The 27260-nt window shown below is 38.3% G+C and overlaps 1 long non-coding RNA gene and 1 pseudogene across 1 annotated transcript in view; one reads left to right on the top strand and one right to left on the bottom strand.

Moving 5' to 3' along the window:
* The first annotated feature begins 3174 nt into the window (after window positions 1-3174).
* On the top strand, window positions 3175-9231 carry LOC121156951 (annotated as a pseudogene).
* Window positions 9232-15872: 6641 nt separating this feature from the next.
* Window positions 15873-27260, bottom strand: part of LOC121156740 — a 119509-nt gene continuing 108121 nt past the window's right edge. Inside the window, exon 3 of the long non-coding RNA XR_005883919.1 lies at window positions 15873-16010. This is a non-coding gene — a long non-coding RNA (uncharacterized LOC121156740). The remainder of the gene's footprint in view (window positions 16011-27260) is intronic.

Raw genomic sequence — 27260 nt, forward strand, 5'->3', positions numbered from 1 at the left:
ACATTTCTTGTTAACTGCTGACGATGAGGTGTAAAACAGTGATAACACCATTTGCAACGTTAAAAGGAGTCATCTTAATATTAAAGTGTTACAGAGGATTTGGAAAAAGCTGGTAAAATTTTCCTTGAACACTTTTTGCTTCACAATAATAATTACAGAAAATTTCTAATTCAAATGTAAATGTGTTAAGTATAAGAAAAGAGAACATTTCATTTCTCAGGGTAATATCTCAGGCAAACATTATTATTAAAATTTACTATGAAAGTTTAGGCTGACCTTAACTGGCCCATCTTGAGAACTGATAATTCTCCTGTTAGACTTCCTGCTCTTCGGCTCTTGCATGCCATGCCCCATTGCACAAGCCCAAATATAGATCAATTAATCATCATCCATTATAGCATATCAGGATAAGTTATCTCCCAAACCTTCAAGAAGTTTCAAAAGGAAAAAAAAAAACAAATATCCACAGTGAAAAAAGAAACTGATACATACTTTAAAAGAAAAACTATTACTGGTTCCAAAGAACAGATCACTTTTATTTCAAGCCACCAATCTGTACACTTATAAAGGTGGTTGTAGTCTAGAACAATGAGTTTGATCACCACAAAGACAGATGAAGACTTGAAAATATAGCAAATATCCAGGAAATAATATTTATTCACTTTTCACATTGAATGCACATGAAACTATTTGGATTTAAAGCTGAGAATTGTGTGGTTCAAGCTGGGAATCATCAAATACCAAACTAAGTTTTGAGACACTGGGCAACAAGGAAAAAAGATTGTAAGTAGGGCCCAGCGCCATGGCCTAGTGGCTAAAGTCCTTGCCTTGAACACGCTGGTATCTTTATGGGCACTGGTTCTAATCCCGGTGGAACTGCTTCCCATCTAGCTCCCTGCTTCTGTCCAGGGCGAGAAGTTCAGGACAGTCCAAAGCCTAGGGATCCTGCACCCATGTGGGAGACCTGGAGGAGGCTCCTGCCTTTAGATTAATACAGCTCTGTCCATTGCAGTAATTTGGGGAGTGAATCATTGGATGAAAGATCTTCCTCTCTGTCTCTCCTCCTCTCCCTATATATCTGACTTTGCAATAAAAATAAAATAAATCTTTAAAAAATATTTAAGTAAAGATGCACTCATTTTTAATTGGGAACGTAGCACTGTAAACTAAAGTGTTTGAAATCTAATGTCTCCAAAGCTCAAGGAGAAAGATATCTAATTTTATTTATAGCTATAGCTTCCTTTTTTACCTTAATGGCAAAAAAATAAATACTCATTCTTCACAAAATTCATGGGAAATGCCTGTTATAAAAAAATGTAATGCATGAAGTTCAAATTTTTTATACAAAATACATTTTTCTTCTAAGTTCATTTCTACAAACTTTTTGAAGTATCCTCATGATAGATAGATAGATAGATAGATAGATAGATAGATAGATAGATAGATAGATAGATAAGGTCAGTTTTCAGTTTTGTGCAAAAATGGGAGTACAGGCAGCAAGAGTCCAAAATCCATGTGAAGGTCACACTATTGGACTGTGACCTGAGAAAAAATAACTGCAAGAGCAGATTTGTAAAGATGCTCTTCCAGACAGCAATACGGAGAAAACTCCATCTTAAAGGAGTTATCCCTCTGCTTTTAGGAGTATTCATTTCTGCACAGTCAACATAGGACATTGATCCTAAGCTCTTTAACAAATATCTCTGTCAAAAGGACCAGTTTAAAAGCCAAATAAAAGTAGCAGAAGCACATTTCCCATAGAATAAAATAACATAGAATATGGGGAGTATTTGCACAAATAGTTAACAATGCAAATTATTTAAAATTTGACTTTACGGAATGATCAAATACCAATGTTTACATAACTTGAGCATGATGCAAGATAACAAGAAGATGAAATTGTTCTAAATTACTCCAACATTAGCACTTTCTGTATCTTTCATTACCAGATCTTTCATTGCATTCATCAACATTTTATTTTGCAACATTCATTGGGGCATAGAAAAAGAAAAGGTACTGCAATGACCTGAGACACAATGTCCATTACTATTCCCACTTCCCCATTAGATCACTGTTACAATTCAATGTTGCTTGACAATTTTTAAATTAGAGTTTTAAATGGTAGATTGCTGCATCCTCTAAAGTTTTCTAACAGAGTTACTGTATATTGAGGCTCTGGACCAAGATTAATTTCCAATTTATAAGCTATAAAATTTTGGGCAAATGAATCTGGGGATCATTTCAAATTTATTTGTGAATATAAAATGAGAGCACATAAAGTTACTGAGAAGATTAAGTGAAATTAAATTAATAAAATATTTACAGAAACCAGTACATAGCAATACCTCAATTAACTTACTGACTGTTATTTGTAATTATTAAAATAAAGGGACCAGGCTATCATTTAAAACATTATTAAAATCTCAGGGTATAGTTTTGAACATTTGAAGTACTAAGCATTCAGGTATGGAAATATTTATCCTATAGCAATAAGGGAAAAGTCAATTATGTTAGAAACTTGAGTATAATAAGATTTGTTTGTAGCCTCAAGCTACAGAAAGAAATTGTCTTAACAGAGCAGCTAAAAATGCCAACTGATCCCCTCTTTGGAACTGCACTGCATGGCATCACTTTTCTTGATCATGATGGTAAAAAGTTCAACCATAAACCTAAATCAAACAAATAACAAATGGACCAACTACCAGATGCTCTGAGAAATAAGTCTATGCAGAAGTTCAGACTGAGTGTTTGAATACTAGAATATATTTTGCAAATTCTTCCTACTTGTGCTGACAATGAACTCTCAAGCCTGATTTCTCATTTTCCCCCCACTGGTGATTGATTACTGTCAGTTACTGCGTATATTCTTTTCCTGTGTGTTTAATTTCTACTGGACAAATGATTTTATTCTTCTTGGCATACAGTAATGAAACATCTCTTTCTAAATTCTTTCTTGATTGCCTCTAGACAGATTTTAATACTTCAAAGAATCGTTAAATTAAAATCAATTTATAAGGGAAAAATCTGTCTTCATGCCTTCATCTTCACACAGTAACTATTCTAAATTCCCTGATAATTAAATGATATTTCAAATTTTATCTGTTGAGCTTTTTCACAGCAGGTTTACTACTGCAACACAGAGGTCATGAAAACCACCACTAAATCAAAGCCAAGATGGGAAAGAACAAGATTCATGATCAGCATCGCTATCCCTGAACACATAGATTCAGGCAAGCTCATTGTTACTGGCCATCTGATCTACAAAGGTATTGGTATCAACGAGACAACCATTGAAAAATGTCAAAGGAGGCTGCTGAGATGGAAAAGGACTCTCTGATGAATCTTGAGTCTTGGATAACCAGAAAGCTGAGTGTCAGCATGTTATCCCCACTGACATCGCCCTGTGGAAACTTGAGACCAGCAAGTGTTATGTGATGGTCACTGATGCTCCAGGATCCAGAGACTTTATTAAGAGAATGTTAACAGGCACATCTTAGGCTGATTGTGCTGTGCTAACTGTTGCTGCTAGTATCGTGGTATCTGAGGCTGATTTCTCCCAGAAGCAGTAGATCTGTGAGCATTTCTTTCTGGCTGACATTTGGTATGAAACAAGTCATTGTTGATGCTAACAAAACGGACTCCACTGAGCCACTCTACAGCCTACAGAAGAAATATGAGGAAATCGCCAAGGAAGTTCCCACTCACATTCAAAAAATATTTTAGCTACAAACCTAACACAGTAGTGTTTGTACCAATTTCTGGTTGAAACCGTGACAACATGCTGGTGCCAAGTGCTAACATTCTGTGGTTCAAGGAATGGAAAAATCACCAGCAAAGTTGGCAATGCCACTGGAATGGCACCACTTTGAGCAGTGCTCGAAGCTGTAAACTGCATCCTCCCAACCACGACACCTTTGCATCTGCCCCAATAGGAATCTACAGAATTAGTGGTATCACACTATCTCTGTGGGCTGAGTGGGGACTGAAATCTGTCATGGTGGTAATCCTTGTTATAGTCAATGACAACTGGAATAAAATACATTGAAAAACACAACACAGCTTTGAGTGAAACTCCCTGGGTTCAAAGTGGACTTCAGTGTACAGAATGTGTCTGTCAAAGGTGTTGATCATTTGGTAATAGAGATGCATACTGCAATGTGTCTTCACTTTTCAGTATGTTAGTCTCCATTTTACAGTTCTTTATATGAATATATGCACGTATGTGTATGTATATTTACATATATATAAATGTGTGTGTATGTTTGGTTTGCATTTTGCACTAAAGGTGCCTTTTATCAGAAAGAATATATGATTGTACAATTGTCTCTACGTACAGTGTCATGATACACTTAAATAGAAGAATGATGAACTTGTGACTGTTGTTGAAGGTTAAACTGTTGTAATAATGTAGGGAAAATCCTTGGGTGGAAGGCTTGTTGGAAAGATGGAAGAGAAAATTTCTGAGATTATGGAATTTTATCACAAAAATAAAAATTAAAAAAAGAAAGTTACAAAGTTTTCAAATAAAATCTACTCAATATTTTGAAAAATAAAGTTGGTCATGGTGATGCTGCTGGTGACAGCCAAAATGTCCCTGCAATGGAGATAGTTTTGTTTTGTTTTGTTTTTTAGTGCCAAGGTGATACAGGTCAAATCAGTACTGATTTTTCCCATGTATTAGATTGTCACACAGATCACATCTCTTGCAAGTTTGTGAGCTGAAGGAAAAGATTTGCCACAGTTTGGAATGAAGCTGGAACATGACCCCTCAATTCTCAACATTTTGATATAGTTCCAGGCAAGCCCAAGAGTGTAGGTAGTGTCTCTGACCAGCCTCCTCTGGGTTGCTTCGCTGTCCATAATATGAGACAGAGAGTTGCTGTGGGTGTCATCAAAGCTATGGACAAGAAGACTTCTGGGCTAGCAAAGTCACCAAGTCTTCCCAGAACGCTCAGAAGACTAAATAAATATTATCCCTAATACCTGCCACCCAAGTCTTAATCCGCAGTGGAAAATGGTCTCAGATTGGCCACAAGAGTGGCTAAAGATAACGATGCATCCTAAAACCTTCAGAAGGAATCAAAAATGCCTTGTAGAGTATTTTTTAAAAGATTTATTTATTTTTATTGGAAAGGCAGATTTAGACAAAGAGAAAGAAATTTAGCTAGAAAAATGTTTCATCTGCTGGTTCACTCACCAAGTGATCACAGAGGCTGGAACAGAGCTTATCTGAAGCCAGGAGTCAGTAGTTATTCCAGATCTCCCATGCAGGCACAGAGTCCCAAGGATTTTGGCCATCCTTTACAGCCGCAAGCAGGGAGCTGGAAGGGAAGTGGAGCAGCTAGGATTAGAACTGGCACCCAATATGGAATCCTGGCATGAGCAAAGTAAGAATATAGCCACTTACTCATCATGCCAGGCCCGTACAGCATTTGTTTTAGTGTGTGTGTGTGTGTGTGTGTGTGTGTGTGTAGATGGCAGTTTAAGTTCTGCTTTTAAAATCTGTATATTTTAATGGAAATGACCAAAAAAAAATCTGTTAAAAATGTTTGAGACCCATAGTAATTTTTGAAAGATTTATTTATTTTGATTGGAAAGGTAGAGGAACGGTGCCACAGAAAATTAGAGCACTATAGCATCACACCAGCCCCGACCCTTAAAATAGTTAAAAGTTTATGAAAAACAGTCTACGGCCATAGCACCCTGAACGCACCCGATCTCGTCTGATCTCGGAAAAGTTTATGAAAAACAGAATTAAAATGTGAATTTATTTTAATGCAAAAACATTTCATAATTTGAGGAAAATAGGATTACAAAAGATAAGGATTTCAATTTCATTTTCCACATAAAATAACTCATATTTCTAATTTTATCTTTCTATGAACTACTTGAGTAGCCTTACGTGTAAGAGGATGAGCATTTTATCATTCTGCTGAAGATGAAGAAACCTTAATAGTTGATTTTTTTCTCTCTTCTGAATAGCTAGCAGTTCAGAAACACTCTAACACACCAGAAGAATGTTAAAATTATTGCTCTGTGGGCAAACATTTCTCTGAAGAAGTTGGCTGTTTATTTTCTATCATGTTATTACATTTAAAAAGCTTTAAATAAAAAATATGAAATTTCCTTTCAAAGTTCATAGGGAAATCGCTTCTCGGTCTTTTGGCTAAGATCAAGTGAAAAAGTTCATAGGGAAAATGGATTTCATAGAACAAAAAATTTGAAATTTATACACATTTTCTTCATTACATGTATTTTCCATGAGCTTTTTGAAGACTTCCTCATTTGTACCATTTTATGTTTTGTGCACCAAAGTAAATTTTTGTTTTAATTGTACTTTTCCATGACTGCTTTGAAGTATTCTCATACATGACAAATTAGACAGAAGAAGTAAAGCAGAGAGCTTCCAGTTCATTTCTGTATTTCACTGCCCTTCAGATGCCTAATGAAAGCATTCTGGAACTTACCAACATGCCCTTTCTTTCTTTTGAGACCATTCAATTGGGAAGTAATCCTGGCATCCCAAGCAAGTAAGGTGGGGAAAATCCAAGTGGTCAGGACCTAAGCAGATGCTGTGTTTTGTATATTTCAAAATCACATGTCAAGTTGTAAGTTCCAACAGCACTTAAACAGTACAGATGACAAATGAAAAGTTGCTTTAGCTGTAGGAACAAATGCTTGGCATTCAAACCCAGGTGCTACTAAGACCAACCTAAAATTTTTAGCTGAGTTAACTTTGACAAGTTTGTTCAGTCCCTAGGACTCCAATTATCCATGTATAAAATGCAAGCAAGGTTACCTCACAAGATTGTTGCAAATGCAGATGTGCTAAGTAAATTTAGATATGTTTATTTTTCACTCTGAATTCAGTGATATCTCACTAACTGTTGGCTACTATGGTACAGTTTCTTTTTTATTTTTTTCATACAACTTTATTCACAGATGTCCAAGTCAGTTAGACCTAAATTCCAAGAACATTATATAATAAGAACTTTAGAAGAAATTTCACCATTGTGAATTTCAGTTTATTCTCTCAAAAAGAATTCTGTATAATAAACTAACAAAGTGTCAAGAATACAACCTAGGACACAATGGCTACTTTCTAAAAGGTAGCTTTTTATTTCCATTAAAATATACATAAATATCTATGTAGAGAGAGAGATGGGCAGATATATATATCCCAGCTTCTGTATAAATGTGGTCTGCATTTGATACTCATAAATTAAAATTGCAATGTTGGTTAATCAAAATCAATTACAACACTACTCTCGATTGTATTCACTCAGAAGTCAGTTGGGTTCATGGTGGTGCTGGTTCTGAAAAGTAAGATTGTGCGGAAAGATTGTAAGAAAGTACAAGTGCACTGGAGTTTCTTTGAAATATTTTGAAAAGCTTGTGCTTTTCAAATAAACCATAACAAAGGAAGCTAGCCCCAATTCTCCCCTCCTTCCTCCTACCTTGACTGAGGTTATGGTTGCTGGAGCTGTAATAAACATGTTGGGACCATGAGAGAAAGGTCAATAAAATGCCAAAGACATTAACCTTGATGTGATTAAATAAGCCAGTGCCAACAATGGACTATTCAGCAATTCTTGTTTTCCAATATAATAACTGTCTAGTGAAGAGAGGCGATTGTCCATAACGCTTACTACTTCTTTTTAAAAAGGTGTATCTGACGGAAACAGGAAACCTCTTATCTGCAAATTAACTCCAAGAAACCAAAAGAAAATATAACCTTAATCTTTACTGATGATTTCAACTTGGTTTTTACTTTGCTGTATGCTCCTAGTTCCTTAATCTTTAACCTAATATTCTGCGAGCTTAGAATACAAAGTGACAAATATAGTAATGGTTTATGTAATCGTCCTTCCATAATGTTCCTTCACAAAACCTTTGTCCTTATACAAAGGCAAGAGAAGAGTGGAGATGGACACATAAACTGTGAAAGATGTTGAATCCTAGAGTACACTTTGAGGTAGGTTCTAGTTTCATTCTTGTTCTGCAGATAGCAATCAAGCAAGGGAAGGGAGAGGAGAGGAGAGGAGAGGAGAGGAGAGGAGAGGAGAGGAGAGGAGAGGAGAGGAGAGGAGAGGAGAGGAGAGGAGAGGAGAGGAGAGAAGAGGAGAGGAGCAGGGAGGGGAGGGTTGGGGAGGAGAGAGGAGAGGGAAAGGGAAAGGACAAAGGAACTTGAAGGAACAGAAAAATAAAAGGGAAGGAAAGAAAAAAGAAAGATAATCAAAGAATCAGAAGCCCAAATTCTAGAGTCAACATTGTGGCATAGCAGATAAAGCTAGTATCCCATATGAGCACCTTTAAAGTGTTTGTTGCTGCACTTCAAATCCAGCTCCCTGCTAATGAGCCTGGAAAAGGAGCGATGCATGGCTGAAATATTTGGGGCACAAGCACATGGGAAACTTCTATTTAGCTCAGCCTTCACTGTTGTGGTCATTTTCAGAATGGGTCAGCAGATAGACGTGGTACCATTCCCTTTGTTTATGTAACTCTGCCTTTTAAAAAAGTGCGTATACTGTTATGATAGGCTTTATGGAGTCTGAATTAGCTAAACCTTGATAATCTGGATAGAAGGCTTAAAAAGCAGAGTTGAAAATGCCATTTTCAATATCCCAACATTCTTCTATTGTTCATTCTCATTTGACATAAAATTGTAAGTTAAAAGACTTTAAAATTTAAAAAAAAAAACTTTATTGATTTTAAATAATTTGCTCACTTTTTGTGTTTTCTATTTTATTAATGAAAATGCAGAATGATTGTTACCTGCTTTTAAACTCTTAAACCTCGTTGAGTGAAAGCCTATAGAGATTCACATATATGTATATCCATTTTAATTTTAAAGAACCATAAATACTCATGAGGGGAAGATTAAGAAGATTGGGTTTTGATACTGATGAAGAGGGTGGTCAGAAATCCATTGATCAAAGCAATTGGCTTATTACTTTTAGAATTGTACTTTACATTTCTAGAAGAAAGGTGATGAGTTATGGCTATCAAAGGCACCGTGTTCTCCAAAAAGTCATAAAAATTGCTTCAGTCAATTCTTCAAATATCGTGGGATATGTGTTAGCCTATCTAGTTCCTGAGAGTGAGTTAAGGAGCATCCCTATTGTGATCTCCAAGCTACAGAACAGAGCCACCACCCAGCCTTGCAAGGACATCATGGCCCTTCAGCAAGGTAGTCCCCATGCCTTCTTGAGGAAGTGTCTGGCCCTGTAACAGGACCAATTAGAAAAATACCTGAGTATTTTGACTCTCCCACAGTATATCAAAGAAGTTGTTGCATTTCTGCCCTTTGGGGGTGAGTTACAAATGCCTATAATTAGGCATTACATGTGATAAAATCACTTTGAGGAGATTGAGTAGGCGCATTAAATTCTGCCATTTGTGTGAGCATATTTTTCCAATGTTTTTAATCCTCCTTGGTCTAACACCTATAGAAGGTACCCTCTCTGAGGGTATAGAAATTATATCCTTCCAAAGCAGGCCTGGAAGGTCTCCATTTATCATTGATTGCATCGGGACCAGGAAGGATAGTGCTGGTGGGCAACGAGAACTGGCATTTCCTTGTAAGACAAAAACCCCTTGCGGAAATCATTAAAAGTTTCATGCAAGGAGAATCTTTTTCCCTCTGGTGGGTTTGGGAGATAATTAAGCTTTGCATTGCCACTGTAATTCTACAGCTCATAATAAGATCCTTGGCTTGACTTTCATCCACAACTTGTGAATATAGGAAATGAGGGACCCCTTCAAAGATGCCCTTAAGGATATCTGATTTCTTCATCCTATTCTGGATTCTATTTTCATGACTTCCGATGTGTTCCTCCTGCCCTATAAGATTTTAGGGCCCTTTAAAACAGTCAGGTGGCTTGTCATTATTACACTCCCATTTCTCAATCCCATTTCTCAATCTTTTCATTCTAACTGCACTCCAGCCAATACCACACAACCGAGATCTTGAACAATCAGAAAAATTCTGTAATTGTCTACTGGATTATTAACATCAATTTTTCTAGATATCCAGGGTCCTGATTCTTCCTAATGAAAAGTGATCTGTGTGTTCCTCAACTGTGTGGAATAATCCAATTCTTGGACCCAACTACTGAGATAACCTCTCTGCCACATCCTTTATCAGTCGGGTGCCTAACTTGCCAATTTGTCAAAGCTCTAACCAAGCGATATTTAAGACTGAGTGTGTATGATATAGAGAGACAATGCAGAAATATGCAGTAACTCTATAACTAGAAGTAGCTGAAAATCATTACCTTTTTGGAGTCAAACAGAAAAAAAGGAAGCGGGCGGTTGTGACATGGATTTACCAAGGGACCTCCTGTAAGCAGGGCCATCAATAGTGGAAAAGCCCTGAAGTTGCTCTGCTCCTGGATATCCAGATCTGGGAAGCAAATGAAACTATCCACTGCATACAGTCTTCATGCAAAAGACATTTTGACTGTGGGTCTCCAGCACCAAAATACGAGTGTGGACTTCATTCTAAGTGCAATGCAAAAACCACTTAAAGTTTTTAAGCTGAGGCATAAATGGCATTCAATTGATAATTTAAAAATAATTCTCTTGCTGCTCTGTAGAATATAGACTAGAGAGGGCCTAGAGAGAGAAAATGAGAGGACAAATTTTAAGGTCGCTGTAGTGGTTCAGGCAAGAAATGGAGTTACCCTGTCTCGGAAAGGCGGCAGTAGACATGGAGGTAAAGGATGTGGCCTGAAGTGCATTTTTTTTTTTGCAGGTAGAATTAAAAGGATTTAATGGCAAATAAATAAGATGCAAAATGGGGATGTAGAAGTTGTCGCATAGGTATCTCGGTTTTCTGGAATCATTAATAAGGGTGGTATGTTCTATTGAGATTTGATCAATCTGGGCTCATTAAGAATTAACTTTGAAAAAAAAATCCATGAGGAGAACATATGGAGAGGGAAGGGCTGCATAGAAAAGATACAAAAGGTACATAGCTTTCTAGGAACAAAGCACTTTTATTCTAGTGTGTTTCAGCACTTTGATCTAACCACAAATAGATCAGTCAGCTTTATGGCTGTCTTCTGTCACTGGCAAATGGGCGCTTTCAGGGATGTCTGCTCACCTCCTGGAGATAAATGGTATTAGTAACCAAACGCAATAAAGTTATTTGTGACAAGTGAATTGAATATTGATTTTATTCTATTTTCCTCTGCTAACTTTTTAAGAAATATTCATAAGAAGTGAGGTTTCCAGACCTAATCAATTGAAAATAACAACATAATCAATCTATTGTTAACTAACCTTTCCCAATATTTCTAGCTACTGAATCTTTTTGGCATTACTTTGTACAACCCCCGTGAGTCAAAATTTTATTAACTCTTCCAGAGTTATGTACTCTACCGAGAAGAGAAGGAAAGAAGCAGAGCTTGCTTCAATGTGTACCCAATTCTTTTCCCCAAATCTCTGCTATCTTTACTTGCTAGCTTTCCTGATATAATGCTAGCCATTTAATGATCGAATCTTTAAAAACTCAAGAAAATTTTTTTCTCTTTCATTCCAATAAAACTCCTTTACATTAAAATGGCAGAAGATGGGCCCATCGCAGTAACCTAGTGGCTGAATTCCTTGCTTTGAACACGTCAGGAGCCCATATGGGCACTGGTTCTAATCCCGGCAGCCCCACTTCCATCCAGCTCTGTGATTGTCACCTGGGAAAGCAGCTGAGGGCGGCTCAAAGCCTTAGGACCCTGCACCTGTGTGGGAGACCCAGAAGAGGCTCCAGGCTCCGGGCTTCAAATTGGCTCAGCTCCAGCCATTGCAGATGGGAGATTTTGCTCTCTGTCTCTCCTCATCTCTATATATCTGACTTTCCAGGATAAATGGCTTCCCTGAAGCCTTTCCAGCTGTTATGTTCTATGGTGTCTCCTGCTGGTACCTGCCAGTGACTAACTTCTTCAGTGGATTTATAAGGTATGTGTCACTGAATCTTGGCAACTTGCTAGGGAACGTCTTTGTCCCATTTTTTAATGGTTTTGCTCAATGGTGCTCAAAAACAATAGGTATTCTAAGCAACAGCTATGTAGCATTCTAGTGAAGAAGCAAACTGCTTAGCACTTCATCACAAAATTGTCCAGAAATTAGTATGCCCAGAAAATACAGCAATTGATAAGTCCTTTGACGGAGATTAGAGTGCTCTAGAAAAACCTAAGTTCTTAATTTAAAGTTTCAGTATGAAATTGTCCATTATTCTTTGATTCATAACCTTGAGTAAAGTGGCTAGAGTTTGGTCCTCTGGACAACAGTCAAGAATTTGTTATATGACCTAAAATATTGGCAGGCACTGACTAGGCTAGAAGTGGGTGCAAATCCCTAAAGGTCAGCCAAAATAAGGCTATCCATCAAGGGGTTTGACTGATAGGCCAAATCAGAACTTCTCTCAATGAATATGTATGTATATGCAAATAGGAACTCACATGGTAAGGTAGACTGGGCACCAACAGTTAGCTGCTTATTATTATTTTTTTTTAACAGTGTAGAGATGGAGTCACAGAAGATACTGGGGACAGGAAGTGATGAACTAAAAGCAAGTCTGTGCACCTGAGGTTGGGCCTTCACAATTGTGCACCCAAGGATATTTCCTAATTGAGCCCTGAAGCTACAGAAGCCAATTCCTGCTCCATCATATTTTCCTGTGTACCTTCCCTCTGAACTACTGCACCAAATTTTCCAAACATAGTTTTTCTGACATCTAAAATCCTAATATCCTTGAGATTTACTATTCAAAGTTTAGCAACAAATGATCACTTTCAATGTGGCAAATGGGCATATTGTCTTTGAAACAGAAGACTTTGATCCCAGTTCTGGCTTTTTTGTATGACTTTACCTAAGCTTCTGAACTTTCCAATCTTCAGGTTTCTTACATGTAACCTGAGGATAAAACCAGTGCGGTAGAAGTAAAGTCTAAATAAAATGACACATGGATATGATTTAATGCAAGGTAATTGCTCATTGTAGGCTAGTAAGACAGCTGGAATACATGTCTTCTTAGGGGATAATGTTTGCAATCACATATCATGGAGTGGTGTCAATTTTACATACCCTTGAAAGTGACTATTTTTGCAGATGACCCAACACAAAAAAATGTAGTGGAAGTGATCCTGATTGATTTCTGAGATAGATCATAAAAGATGACCTGCCTTCTGTTAGCTCTTAACTTTCTGTTCAAACCACCACATTTGAGCACAGCCAGCACACGGTGAAGAAGTCAGGGGACACAAGGAGGCCATGTGGTTGTGATTTCTCCGGATCAGAACATTTGCTTCCCCTAGAAATTCAGGCACTGAAATTTCATCCCAGTGAATCAGTATGAAGAGGCAGGGCCCTTGCAAAGTCCTAGGGAATGAGACCACGAAAGGGATCAGTGCCTGGCACAACATGATACACGTGCTTTGGCTTTCCTCCGTGGCTCACAGCTCCCTCCCCAAAAGCAGAGGTCATAAAATTTTCACTCCAAAGCAATCCTTAGTTGCTTAGGTTTAGTTCTTCCCTCAGTAGTGCGAGCCACACTAGGTAATTATTTTGGAGGTTTGTGGGAACCCCGATAATGTAGCCAAATAGTCAGAATTACTGGATGAGTCTGAAGTGGGGCAGTGTTGGAGACTGAGCCTCCAGAGTGTGGGCTATGACACTGTCTGCAGCTGGATGGTGTCCTAACTGATTCCGAGGGGAGGACACACGGCCAGGGTCAGAGCTGCCGGACTGATGGCTTGCTTGCTGGTGGAGAGAAACCACCCACACCGGCTTACAGAAGTCATGTATTGATTGTGGTGTGAGAACAGAGGAAAAATGTTTATTCTTTCAGTTCAGTGCCCTTATAAAGCAAAACCAAGGAAGATTAATTGTCCCTTCCACTATGTGAAAATGCCATAAAAGGTATTATCATATGAGTCCAAGGACAAGTGCTCACTAGACTCCAAATCTGTCATCACCTTAATCTGATATCTTCTAGACTCTACAACTGTAAACACTAAATTGACGGAACTATAAACTGTCCATTCTAAGTTATTTTGTTATAGCATCCTGCATAGACTAAGAGTGTTTCAGCTCAAAGTCCAGCAAGGTCTCATTAAGCACCAGGAAGATGAATGGAAAGTACCATCAGACTCCATCCTTTCAGCCTTGCAATATTCCAGTTGAGACTCCAGATACTGTGTCCTTTCAATTACAGACCAGCAGACTCCACGACTATAATAAACGGTTGTTTTATACCAAATGTGTATGGGTTACATGCTAGGCAGCATACATATCATACCGCATACATGATAAATAATAACTACTACAGGTTGTCAGAACTCCACAAATATAAGGGACAATATTTTGATTATCATCAATTCCATCATTAGTATCATTAACATTGTACTCATTAGCATACCAATAATATGATTTCATAGGTGTTTTACTTATTTTCTCTATGAAAATACAAGTTATGTGGAAAACATGAGGATTCATTTAAAGATTCTTTGCATTGATCATCCACGGAGCACATATTCTACAAAATGAGGAGGAATTACAGTGTTCACACTGCATTGCTACCGCCTGAGTCAGGAGAAACCTCCAGAAGTGTTTGACAAGCTGTTTGTGTTTGACGGCTTTATTTCAATTATGCTGAACAACCAAGAGAATTAAAATAGGATTCTTTAAAGACAGCATTTTTGTAAGTTCCAAAACACAATGCATGTTTAATGTGCCCAAGTTTTCACACCAGCTAGAAGAAGAAAAAAATGACCTAAACAAGCTTTTCCCATAAAATAGATGCTCTTTGATGCCCTTAGAAGCAGGAGAGTTTGCTCTTGGTTGTTTGTAGTGAATTTGTGCGATTGCTTTTAAAAAGTAAACTTTCGCACTTTGTAAAAAAAAAAATGTATGGAATAATATTGTTTTATGGGTTCCAAAGAGAGACAGACACTGGAATGAGGTTGGCTGTCTGGCTGCTTTCCCACAGTTCCCTAGGTTAATGGGTTTTTTATGGCTATACTTACTCCAACCTCTTCCACCCTCACTTGTCTTATATTTCCACATTCTTGCTGCGACTTCTAAAGGCAAAAGACTGATTTAAATATGTGAAATAGCTCTATTTCTTTGAAGTAAAGCGCCAATGTCAAAAAGGAAAGATAAAAATCAGCAACATCTCTTTTTACCTTGAATTCTGCAATAGATGCAATTTTTCAGAGTTGACCATTACTTAGTTTTTCATTAATTATACTTCTTGTGAACCATCAAAATATAATACCGAAGGAAATTTCTATTAAACCTCGGTCTACCTATTATGTATTTCTATTTTATTTTGCAAATTCAGAAGCCTAAGTATTATTATGATCTAGGATAAGCCATGTGAGAGTTAAGATGAGATAGTATATGAAATTTTTTAAGTTGAATAAAATCATCTCATAGCTAAAAGATAAAATAAGAGACATCAGAGTATTACATCTTATTAGAAAATTATTTCAGAACAGATTATTTAATTTTTGTAGTCATGAAGAGTATTTAAAAACAAATATCAGTGATTGAATTTCAGGATTCCTACTTCAGCGTGGGCCATCCCGCCCTACCCCAGACATTTGGGAAAGAAAAAATTCAAAATGTGCTCTCCTTACATATCCAGTACCTCAAAACCCATCTCCAGTTCCTCTTCCCCTCTCATTTAAATCAATTTAACTGATTTTTAAAGTGAGTTTTAATGTGATTTCCACCTCTGAGGGCAGATCCAGGTTTTGTGTGTCTTCTGTGAGTAACAGAGCTCTGAGAGAAGAGTAAAACAGCATGCCTCAACATACCTGACTGGAGCCCCTCTCAGAAGCTTCGTGGTAATCCAGCCTGTCTCTGATCTTCATCTTATAATCAAGGATGATTTTCTTCTGTGCTAGCACAATCTTCTCAACCGACCTTGCAGGCATTATGCTCATCCCAAATGGGAGTCGGCGGGTCTTCCCTCCACAGAGGACCATTGAGCTCTTTTCTGTTTTGTCCTTTGGGGAAGAAAAACAACAGTTTATGTTCCCTGTAATGATATGTTCTGATGATTTCAGAAATTCCCTTCTTATCACATCATCATTTCCTCCCAATTTTATAAAATGAACACTGCATGAAAAAAGTGAATCACATGTTTCTATTAGTTCCTTCAACAAGAAACAAAATCAATTCTTTCAGACATGATTATAAGGCAAGGAAATGGCTTTACATTGTGTTAATGTGTAAGTCTCAAATACGTTTCTACCTGTGAAAGCATCAGAAGGCAAAAATGAAAAAGGTTTATATTCTATATCCTTGGATACCTATAATTGGCAGTACTACATGTGTAGAAGCTACTCAAACTGAAAATCAAAGGAGAATATAAAATCAATAGGGTATAAAGCAATATTCAACCAGATTGTAACAACATGTCTTCATAATCTAGCTGCAGTATCATAAAGTAAGATGGATACATAAAAATAAAGAATGCAGGGTCTGGTACAATGGTCTAGTGAATAAAGTCCTCACCTTGCACACACCAGGATCCTATATGGACACCAGTTCATATTCTAGCAACCCCACTTTCTATCCAGCTCCCTGCTTGTGGCCTGGGAAGGCAGGTCAAGGATGCCCAGAAGACTTGGGACCTTCAGGAGACCCAGAAGATGCTCCCGGCTCCTGGCTTCATACTGGTTCAATTCCAGCAATTGTAGCCACTCTATCTAACCTCTTCGCTATCTATCTGCCTTTCCAATAAAAATAAGTAAATGTTAAAAAAAAAATAAAGAAAGAATGAAAATGAGAACAGGTTGGATAAATTAATACTAGCAAATATTGTTTATGCCTTTTTTTTTAGTGTTTACTTATGTATTATCATCACCTACTTGAAACTGAGTGACAGAGTTTCCATCTGTTGGTTCACTACCTTATATGCCATGGCGGCCAGGACTGGGACAGGCCAAACCTAAGATTTAGGAACCTGATCTTTGTGAGAGGCAGGGACCAAGCACTTGGTAGATTAGTAGGAAACTGGACTTAGAAACAGAAGAACAGGGATTCAAACTCACCCTGCTATGGGATTCAGCATCTCCAACCACAGCTTAAACAGCTGTACCCCGATGCCTGAAACTGATGTTTTCTTTTAAATGAAAGTTACTGTCATCTTTAAGTAAGAGAACCGCATACAATAAATTTTGGACATTAAATCCCTTTGACTTCAGCACTGTCTTCTCTTTACCCAGCATTTTCCCTCAGGAAACCTGTCACTGATACTCTGGCCACCACAGGTTTCCATTAGTTGGCGTCTCACCTAGCAATAAAGAAGACATGCGCACTCATTTTGAGCTGTTTATTTCAGACTACCAATGAGTTGACGCACTGTACTGTGTGTGCTGGGACCATTGATGTGGAAAGAGCTTTATTCACTATTTATTTTTGTTATTATCGCCGTATCATCTTACTAAATATGTTACTTATGAATATGGTAATGAAGAATTTGGACTCAGTTTGCTTTGTTAAACAAAGCATCACAATCCACCTCAGGGGACTCTCCAGTTGGAGGTTCAGCCTAAAGCGTCCCTGTCATGAGTATTAACCTCAGAGTCACCTCTCAGCCCCTGCCCTGAGAGCTCATCAACAGTCCTGTCATTCCTCCGAAAGACAAAGAAGCCATCTTCTGAGAAAACAACTGTAAACATTGGATCAGATAATTGCTGCTTTGTAATACAACACCATGTTTTGTGATCTCAAGGCTTACATTTTGAAGATAGCATCTGAACTGATATGAGTCAAAATCTACAAAATTCTTGGATTAAATGCATTATGTACCATTTTCTTCCTCAGAACAAAATAAGTAAAATTAGAAATAAACCTAACCTGCATAGTTCTAAAAATGTAAATGAAGATCCAAATGCACCCGCCTGGGTATGTACAAAAGCTTGTCTGAGATGACCTGCTGTAGATATTAAATGACCTTTCCCATGCAGGAACAAACCTGTAGAAAGTGAATGTGAGCTACCTATTTCAAACCAAAAGCCAGAAAACATCCTTTCCTCCTTTTCTTATCTATCCCGATCTCTCTCCCCCAAAGAAAAGAAATACAATTTTAAAACAATCTCTGTATGCCTTTAGGGATAGCAAAGTTCTACTTCATTTAAATACTACATTAGTTTATATATTGGGTCCTCCCATACCACAATCCATACAGTTTATAAACCACATAAATGCATATATGGTAATCCCGGAGACTGGTGAGTCCAAGATCAGAGAAGTAACACATTCAACATTTAGTGACTGCTGGCTTCCTCACAGGTGATACCTTATCATGATGCTCTCACCAGGGACACAGACAAGGCAGGTGACTGCGGGCTCTTCGACAAGAACACTACACCAATAACAGAGAGGAGAGCCTTCACTATGTTGAAAGTTAGAGTTTCAACATAGAAATTTGGATGGGAACATGAACACTCAGAATTTCAAACAGATTTCCAGGGTAATGGATGGAAAGAAAAACCTCCTGGAGTTCCTCCTTCAGAGTTCAATTGTTGAGGCCAGTATTGTGGAAAGCAGACCAAATGAGTGTTCATCCATATCCTGGTTGCTCCACTTGTGACCCAGTTCCCTGATAATGCACCTGGAAAAGCAGCAGAATATGACTTGAATACTTGGCCACCCATCACCCATGTAAGAAAACTAGATGGAGTTTTGGATACTAGTTTTGGACTGGCCCAGGCTTAACCATTGGAGCCATTTGGAAAGTGAACTGGTGGATAAATGATTGGCTTTTCCATACTTCTATTAATTCCTTTTAAATATGCAAAACAAATCTTTTATTTAAAAAAACAAAATCTCATTTACATTAACTGTGTTTTGCCTCATGGTATTTACGGACAGTCCCATAGATATCCTGTACCCACACTAGGGCCATAGTTGTTGAAGCACATGCTACAACATCAACCTCATTCACCCCATAGGAACTTGAATAAAGCAGTTTATATCCTATAGCATCAGGACGATGGTTGCCATTGCATAATTCATGCTGTCACCATGTTCATCCATGGATGAATATATTAAAAGAAAATGGGAACAGTCTGTCTGCATCCTGCAGTTCTATTACTATATTGCCAGAAACAGTAACCTTTGATTTACTCAAGCTCCTCCAACGGTACTAAGAGGTCTTCTCTATGTCCCATAGCATTGTAACTATGATGGCATAAGCACTGGTGTCAGTGGCACATGTACTGAACAATCTCTTGGCAATCCCCTCTATATCCTTTATGACCAGGATCTAGGCTACCACAACCACAAACCCAAAGTGCCATTGATATTCAACTCTGCAGAGCTTGATAACATACACCTTTGAAACTGCATGTTCGGTGCAAAGTTGCACATCTACCTCCATGATGTATGGTAGCCTATAAATAATTGAGATGGTCATAAACTGCATTGGCATTGATTACAGCTGAAGGATCACACGGATGATACATTCCTGAGTTTCTGTTAAAACCAAACCAAAGCATCTACTCATTGAGTGCATACATAAGCAAATATAAGCACACACATATATTTTCCAGTGAAAGTAACTTCAAGAAATGTAAAACAGCAATAGTTGCACCAAATATGCAGACATCAAGAGTCTCAGAAACATGAAAAATAAAGGAAGCATGACACCATCAAAGGAGCATTTCCAAGAAATTTGTCCCAATTTAAAGAAAATCCAAGAAATGTTCAAAAGACTTTAAATGGCAATCATAAAGCAACCCGTTGAGATGCAAGAGAACACAAATAATTCTTGAAATGAAGAAAACAGTACATGATATGAATAAGAAAATCAGCAGAGGTAGATGTCAAAAGAAACCTTGTAATTAATTTAAAAATGCAATTGAGTATTTCAATAGACTCAATCATGCAGAAGATTTTCTAAACTTGAGAACAATTGTTCTAAAAAAAGTCAGATTCAGAAAGAAAAAAATGGAATTAATAAGAATGAGGAAACTCAATGTGCCATAAGGTATGCTATTAAATAGAGAATGTTTGCATTGTGCAACACCTTAAAAAGAGCAGGAAAAAAGCACGGACAACCTGTTTAATTAAATAATATATGAAATCTTCCTAAGTAGTGGAATAAATCCTACTCCAGAAAGCACAAAGAACTCTAAATAGACTTCACCAAAAAAGATTTTTCCCCAAGGCACATTATACTCAAACTACCAAAGATCAAGATAAAGATAAATTTCAAAAAACTGCAAAAGAAAGCATCAAATCACATATAAGGAAGGCATCATTAAATTAGTAGTATACTTCTCAGCAGAAACCTTAAAAAACAGAATACAATGAAATGTTGTAGTCAAAGTCCTGAAAGAGATTCTGCCAGTAAATATTATATTCAACAAAGCTATCCTTCATCAATGAAAAAGAAATATCTTTTTCAGACAAAAACAAATACTGAGAGAATTCATCATCACCAGACCAACCACAGGCAATGCTTAAAGCATTTCTGCATTAGAAGTAAATTATAGCTATCAACGTGAGATGTCTGTGCGTGAAAGTGCAAAGCTCACAGAGCAGATATATAAAGAGCAAGAGATACAAACCCTAGCACCACAGAAACAACAAAACAAAGAAGAGACAGAAAGAAACAATGAATATACAAAATGATTAGGAAGCAATGAAAAATATAGGAAGAATCGGCTCTTAGCTCTCAATAATGACCTTGGTATAAATAGATCAGAATTCTTCAATCAGAAGATGCAGAGAAGCCAAACAGATAAAAAGAGAAAACTCCAGGGCAGTTCGTCCTTTACTGACCTCCTCCTAACTGCTGTAGCAAGAAGGTTCTTGCTTTTAATAAAGCTCACTTTGCCCCCGTCCCTGTCCTCATGGAAACTCCTCAATGTGAAACTAATCACCTTCATCGTCTTACAACCTGTGGTGCTGTGACTCACATCCAACTCAGATACCACTCACATCAGCTGCGCATCAGCTTGGTGCACCGGTAAGAAAGCAGATGGCTTCTGCCTCTGTGTTTTGAGGAGCTTAACCCTCCCCTAATAACCCCTCCGTGTGTGTGTGTGTGTGTGTGTGTGTGTGTGTGTGTGTGTGTGTGTGTGTGTGTGTGTGTGTGTGTGTGTGTGTGTGTGTGTGTGTGTTTCACCTCTCCTTGTGTACTCTTCCCCCCATATCCTAATTCAGCCAGGCCAATTAAATTAGTCTTTTTACCTACAAGCCCAGTTCCTGTTCCTGCCCATCCCAATGAGCGCCAATTAACTCTTAACCCACAACACTTAGGTGAGTCACAGGTGAGCAGGAGTGAACACCTATCAACTGAGAGGGGATGGTATTGCATTGTTGTGTAACTACTCCCCTCACAAGCCCCTTTAAAAGACCCATGAAGCAGGGGCTCACTCTTTCTGGTCAGGTGTTCCTGTTACTCTGGCACCTTGACTCTTAGCTCATCCAGGACAGGTAATCCCCTGAGCATGGTCCCTATGTACTGCTTTGATTGGACCTGTGATCTGTTATTTTAGTATGTTTGTTAGCATGTGTTAACAGAAATGCCCGGTGGGTTCTTTCCTCAGCTTAGTATAGAAATAAAAAGCCGGGAATCTGTTGCAGACAAAAAAAAGTTTATTTGTGAAGAGACCAGGTGAGCAGGAAAGGGAGAGAGAAGGGAAAAGCACCTCCGGAGAGAAAACAGGAAGGTGGGGCAGAAAAAGCATATGGAATAAAAACTGGGGGTATGTATTCAAAGACTCCCTAGCTTGCATCCATGCCTCTCACTTGGCAGCATTCAAATTATTGGCACACTTTTCCAAATAGCCATTTTATCACACTGAGTTCACACCTGCATCCCACTTCACAGTTGTCACTTTGAGACACATCGCCTCTTTGGGGGATCCAGTTTTCTGACAATGCATCCTGAGAGATATCAGGTGAGGGTTGAAGGGCTTCGACCCTTGGCACCTATGTGGGAGACTTCAGCGTTATCTAACCCAATCAATTTCTCAATTTCTCTCTCTCTCTTTCTCACTCTGCCTTTCAGGTAGATCAAAAAATTGTTTCTTCTTTCTCAAATTCTCATTCACTCTGTGTCCCTCTGTATTTTCAAAGTGCTTTGATATGTAAAGACATCAGGTAGCTCCATAAAAGCTGCCACCTTGTTGATTCTAGCCCTTTTCATGTGTTTGTTTCTAGAGAGAACAATGGGTAAACACAGATCCGTCCCTGCAATGTGCTAGCCATTAGGATATTGTAGCAAAGGAAATGAAAGACATTCTTTCAAGTCCCCCAGCTTCAGGAGGAGGCAGAAGGGAGGAAAGGAACAAGTCCACACCTTGGCAAGCACCTATGGCTTTTCTGTTTTCACCTTCCTTGAAATTACAAATGACAAAGTGTGTGTCATTGTCTGTGCTGTGTACATTCTGATTTATTGTGGGGATGGTATTCCTTCTGAAATCCAGTAAATTCTGATGCATTGCTCCATTGTTTTACTGACTGCCACAGGAATTTCCTCTGGCTTCTGTCTTGTGGGCTTGTCTCTGAATCCCTCTACCTACCAAAGCTGTTCTCTGATCTGGTTTGCCCTCAAACATGGACAGAAATAAACCGAATGTTCGACAAGTAAGGGACTCTTATCTGTGCATTTGTACATTACTATGTCTCAAAATTTACATCATGTAAGAGAGACACTATAAATCCTTATTGAATTGATGAATGAATATATGAGTTAACATACAAAATAATTCATAATAAATATAAAAATTAAAAAGAATTGTTTTCTTTATATTTATTCAAACTCAAGTAGTTTATTCCATGTGTGAACAAGCAAAAACTTTTTCCAAAATAATACATAAATATTTATTTATAAATAATGTTTATTTGTGTTTAATTAATATATGAATTAATATATATAATTATAATATATTTCATTTCTAAGGTTTATTTCTTTCAATTGGAAAGGCACAGAAGGAGAGAAAGCGAGGAAAAAATCTTCTATCTGAAGGGTCACTTCCCATATGACCACAATGACCAGAGCTTATCTGATATGAATTCAGGAACCAGGAGCCTCCTCTGGATCTCCCACACAGGTGCAGCTCCCAGGGCTTTGGGCCCCCTCTACTGCTTTCGCAGGCCAAGCACAGAAAGCTGGTTGGGAAGTAGAGCAGCCAGGACACAAACCTGTGCTCATACGGGATGCTGGTGCTTAAAGATAAAGGATTAGCCTGTTGATCCACAGTACCAGTCCCAATATATCTCTTTTTAAAACAATACCTTCTACAAAAAAGAAAAGATTCTTTTGCATTTTCTATTTTTTTATTTTAATACCAAATGTCTCAGTAACTTAGTATCTGTATATTCAAAAGGCTCTCCGAAATGATCCTTGTTTGAATGTTTGTTTTAAATTTATTACAAAGGTAAGCAGGTTACAGATCCATATGTGTCTCCGGTTCCAATTAAGATGAAGATACCGAGTGATGGTTTAAACACTAAGCAAGATCAGGTGTTAATGGGGCAGCATGGTGGATTGCGCATTATCTCACTGATATTCATGTCTAAGTATCGTTTACACTTTGCAGGCATACATACAAATAGCACCCATGTCAGTAACTTCGATATGGTCACATGACTTGGTTGGCCCAAAGAAATAGACCTGAAATTATGTTTGCCATATGTAAACAAACTTAATTTTTAAAAATCTATTTATAGGGCCCAGCGGCATGGCCTAGCAGCTAAAGTCCTCGCCTTGAACACGCCCAGATCCCATATGGGTGCTGGTTCTAATCCCGGCAGCTCCACTTCCCATTCAGCTCCCTGCCCCCATACTATACCATAGTACTGACCACCCAAAATTTATTTTTTACTGGGAGCTATGCAGTTGGGGCAAATGATGCAAAGGTGTAAGGAGAATGGTTCCCTTGTTGGCAAGGAGGCTACAAGGAATTTCAATCTGCATGACAAAACCTGGTGGAATGTTGCTTTAATAATATTGCTGCCTAGGGCCCAGCAGCAGTGTGGCCTAGCGGCTAAAGTCCTCACCTTGAACGCACCAGGATCCCATATGGGTACCGGTTCTAATCCCAGCAGCTCCATTCCCATCCAGCTCCCTGCTTGTGGCCTGGGAAAGCAGTCGAGGACGGCCCAAAGCTTTGGGACCCTGCACCCATGTGGGAGACCTGGAAGAAGTTACTGGCTCTTGGCTTTGGATCAGCATTGCACTGGCCGTTGTGGTCACTTGGGGAGTGGATCATCAGACGGAGGATCTTCCTTTCTGTCTCTCCTCTTCTTTGTATATCTGACTTTCTGATAAATAAATAAATCTTTAAAAAAAATAACATTGCTGCCTCACCCCATTGTATGGACACTCGATCACCTCTTTAATATTTCTTGGAATTCCTTTGAGGGTGATGCTGTTTTTCTGCAACTGCGGAATGATTTCTGCAACTGGTCTAATACCTGAAACTGATTTTATCAGTCATGTTATGGTAAAAGGGTCTTTAGCAACTTAAGACAATGAGACACAGCTAAAAGCATATGGTAGTACAATTGAGCCCACATTGTTCCCAAACATCTTATTATGTGCCCACGTTTGTCCTGGAATTTACCCTAAGATGCATAATGTTCTAAAGAAATGGCTTGATAATATCTTAGAAACAGATGGCAATTATGGAGGTACAGAGAATTTATTTGCCACACAGCCTCAAACTGCTGCAATACATAGAATGACACAGTCATTTTGGCTTCCCACCACAAAAAGCAAAAAGCATATGGGGCACTTTCTAAAAGGGAGATAAATATTATGAGACCCTAGGGAAAAATGGTGTAAAATTTCTACCTTATGTAGGCCCTCCATTCATAGGAAGGCCAGGCTGCCCTGATCCTTCCCACTGCTCTTTAGCAAAAGAACAAAAAACAATTGAATCAGTACTAGGTGATTGAGAAGATGAAGGTGATGGTAGTTAATGTATGATTGACTATAAGGCTTTTTAAAAGATTTATATTTTTTATTGGGAAGGCAGATATACAGAGAAGAGGAGAGACAGAGAGGAAGATCTTCTGTCCAATGATTCACTCCCCAAGTGCCTGCAATGGCAGTAACTGAGCCAATCAGGAGCCAGGAGCTTATTCCAGGTATCCCATGTGGGCCCAGGCTCCCAAGACTTTGGGCTATCCTTGACTGCTTTTCCAGGCCACAAGCAGGAAGCTGGATGGGAAGTGGGGCCGCTGGCATTAGAACCAGTGCCCAATGGAATCCCAGCCTGTGCAAAGCAAGGACTTGAAGTGCTAGGCTATCGTGTCAGGCCCGATTCTAAGATTTAATAAGAATCTATAACACATTCCTTTATAAATCCCTTTCACTTATAAACTTTCTTATCAATTTGTATTCTTAAATTTTTTCAGCAATATTGGTTAAGTTTAGTAAAAGTTGATTTGGATTTAAGTAAAATACTTGTCACTATGTAACCACATTTGTGGCCAACTGAGGAGTTCCTGGTCTCAGCGTTGTGACTGCAGGTCTAAATGAGTAATGGCTTGCTGAGAATGTTTTCTTTGAAGTAAAAGGATTATGCCAATTTTTTTAGAATGTTTTGAATCATTCTTTTAACCATGAAATAAAAATGAAACAATTGGATACTTATGCAAAAGCTTGTGATGATTTCTGCATATAAAAGGCAGCTTTTTGGGTTGTCCATTATGAGCATCAAGCCATAGTGGTCCACATCTTCCTTCTCACCGACTCCACACGTCCTTTTTGAATTCTGAACTTAGGCGGAGCTGGTCTCCAGCAATTGTTAAAAGATTCACTCATTTATTTGAAAAGCACAGTTGGAGACATTTCCTCTGAATCATTCCCTAAATGGCTGCAATGTTCAGAGCTGACCCAAGCCAGAGCCTGGTGCCTGAACATTTATCCAGGGCTCCCATGTGGTAGCAGGACCCCACGTCCTTGGGCCATCTTCTGCTGCTCTTCCTGATAGACTAGCAGAGAGTTTGATTAGAAGTGGAACAGCTGTGACAAAAAGTAGAATTCTGATACAAGATTCCAGCACTGGAGGCAGCAGTTTATTTCACTCTCCCACAATGCCAGCATGCTAAACATCTTTCCCCTTTCCAAAAAGATTGATTTATTTTTCTTGAAAGAGAGATACAGAAAGAAAAAGAACAAACAAAGCTTCCATTTGCTGGTTTACTCCCCAAATGGTCATAACATTGAAAGTGAAGTCAGGATCCAGGAACTCCATCCTGGTCTCCAACATGGGTAGAAGGGTCCAAGCAGTTGGCCATCCCCCACTGCAGTCCCAGGAGGATATCTGGGGAGCTGAATTGGAAGTGAACCAGCCAGAATATGAACCAGAATTCATATGGAAGGTGGGCATTGCAAGCATGCAACTCCACGACTTCAGCCCCACAAACAAAAATTTAAATTCAATCATGTGGTGCATCTTAGTCTCTTATTAATCCTTTTTGATTCTCAGCAGGGAAATGATCCAAATAGTCCTTGTATAAGCCACTGAAATTTGGGGGTGCACATTTGAATAAAACTGATTATCAACAGACTGTAAGTCCATACTTAGCTATAGACAAAGAAGATAACAACGGCCCTATCAAAAGTACTTTCCTATTATGAATTGAAACAATTAAATTCTTAAAGATACAAAAGCACATGAGAAAAAAAAAGCATATATTTTTTTAAAATTTACATCATTTAAAGTAGCAAGCTGTCACTTACAGTGTCAAAATAAAAATGAAAAGTAAAAAATACCAAACATATCTGAGACAATAGAAGGTAAGAATGCACTATATAAAAGAATTTCAACACAACTGATCAAGCAGACATTCTTGAAATGTCAGAACCCAAGTAACTATGAGCCAGGCCTCATGCTAAGCATGGGAAAGTCCTACTAAATTCTTACAACCACTCTAGCTAACAAGTTTCCTATTATAGATAAGAAATCTGCAATACAAGCTGAATCATTCATCTTGCAAGAGGTAGATAATCTTTGATTACAGTGCTCTGGCTTTATAATCTGCACCTCTAAATGCATTCTAGGCTGTTAAGAAGGAGAGTCTTCTTTCACTAAGTAAGAAGACATTAGAAAAGTTTGTGCTTATACAAACCATTTTGTAAGTGAAGAGAAGGAGGTAAAAGAAAGTGACTGACATGTTCAAGGATTTGAACACATAGTTAAAAATTTGCTCCCACTGCTCAGTGGGGCCATATTTCTAGCAGCACCCATCATGCCTCATGGCATCATTCCTTCAATAGTGTG

The sequence above is a fragment of the Ochotona curzoniae genome, unplaced genomic scaffold, assembly GCF_017591425.1.
Source record: "Ochotona curzoniae isolate NIBS_2020 unplaced genomic scaffold, NIBS_Ocur_1.0 contig_3498, whole genome shotgun sequence".
NCBI classification, from domain to species: domain Eukaryota; kingdom Metazoa; phylum Chordata; class Mammalia; order Lagomorpha; family Ochotonidae; genus Ochotona; species Ochotona curzoniae.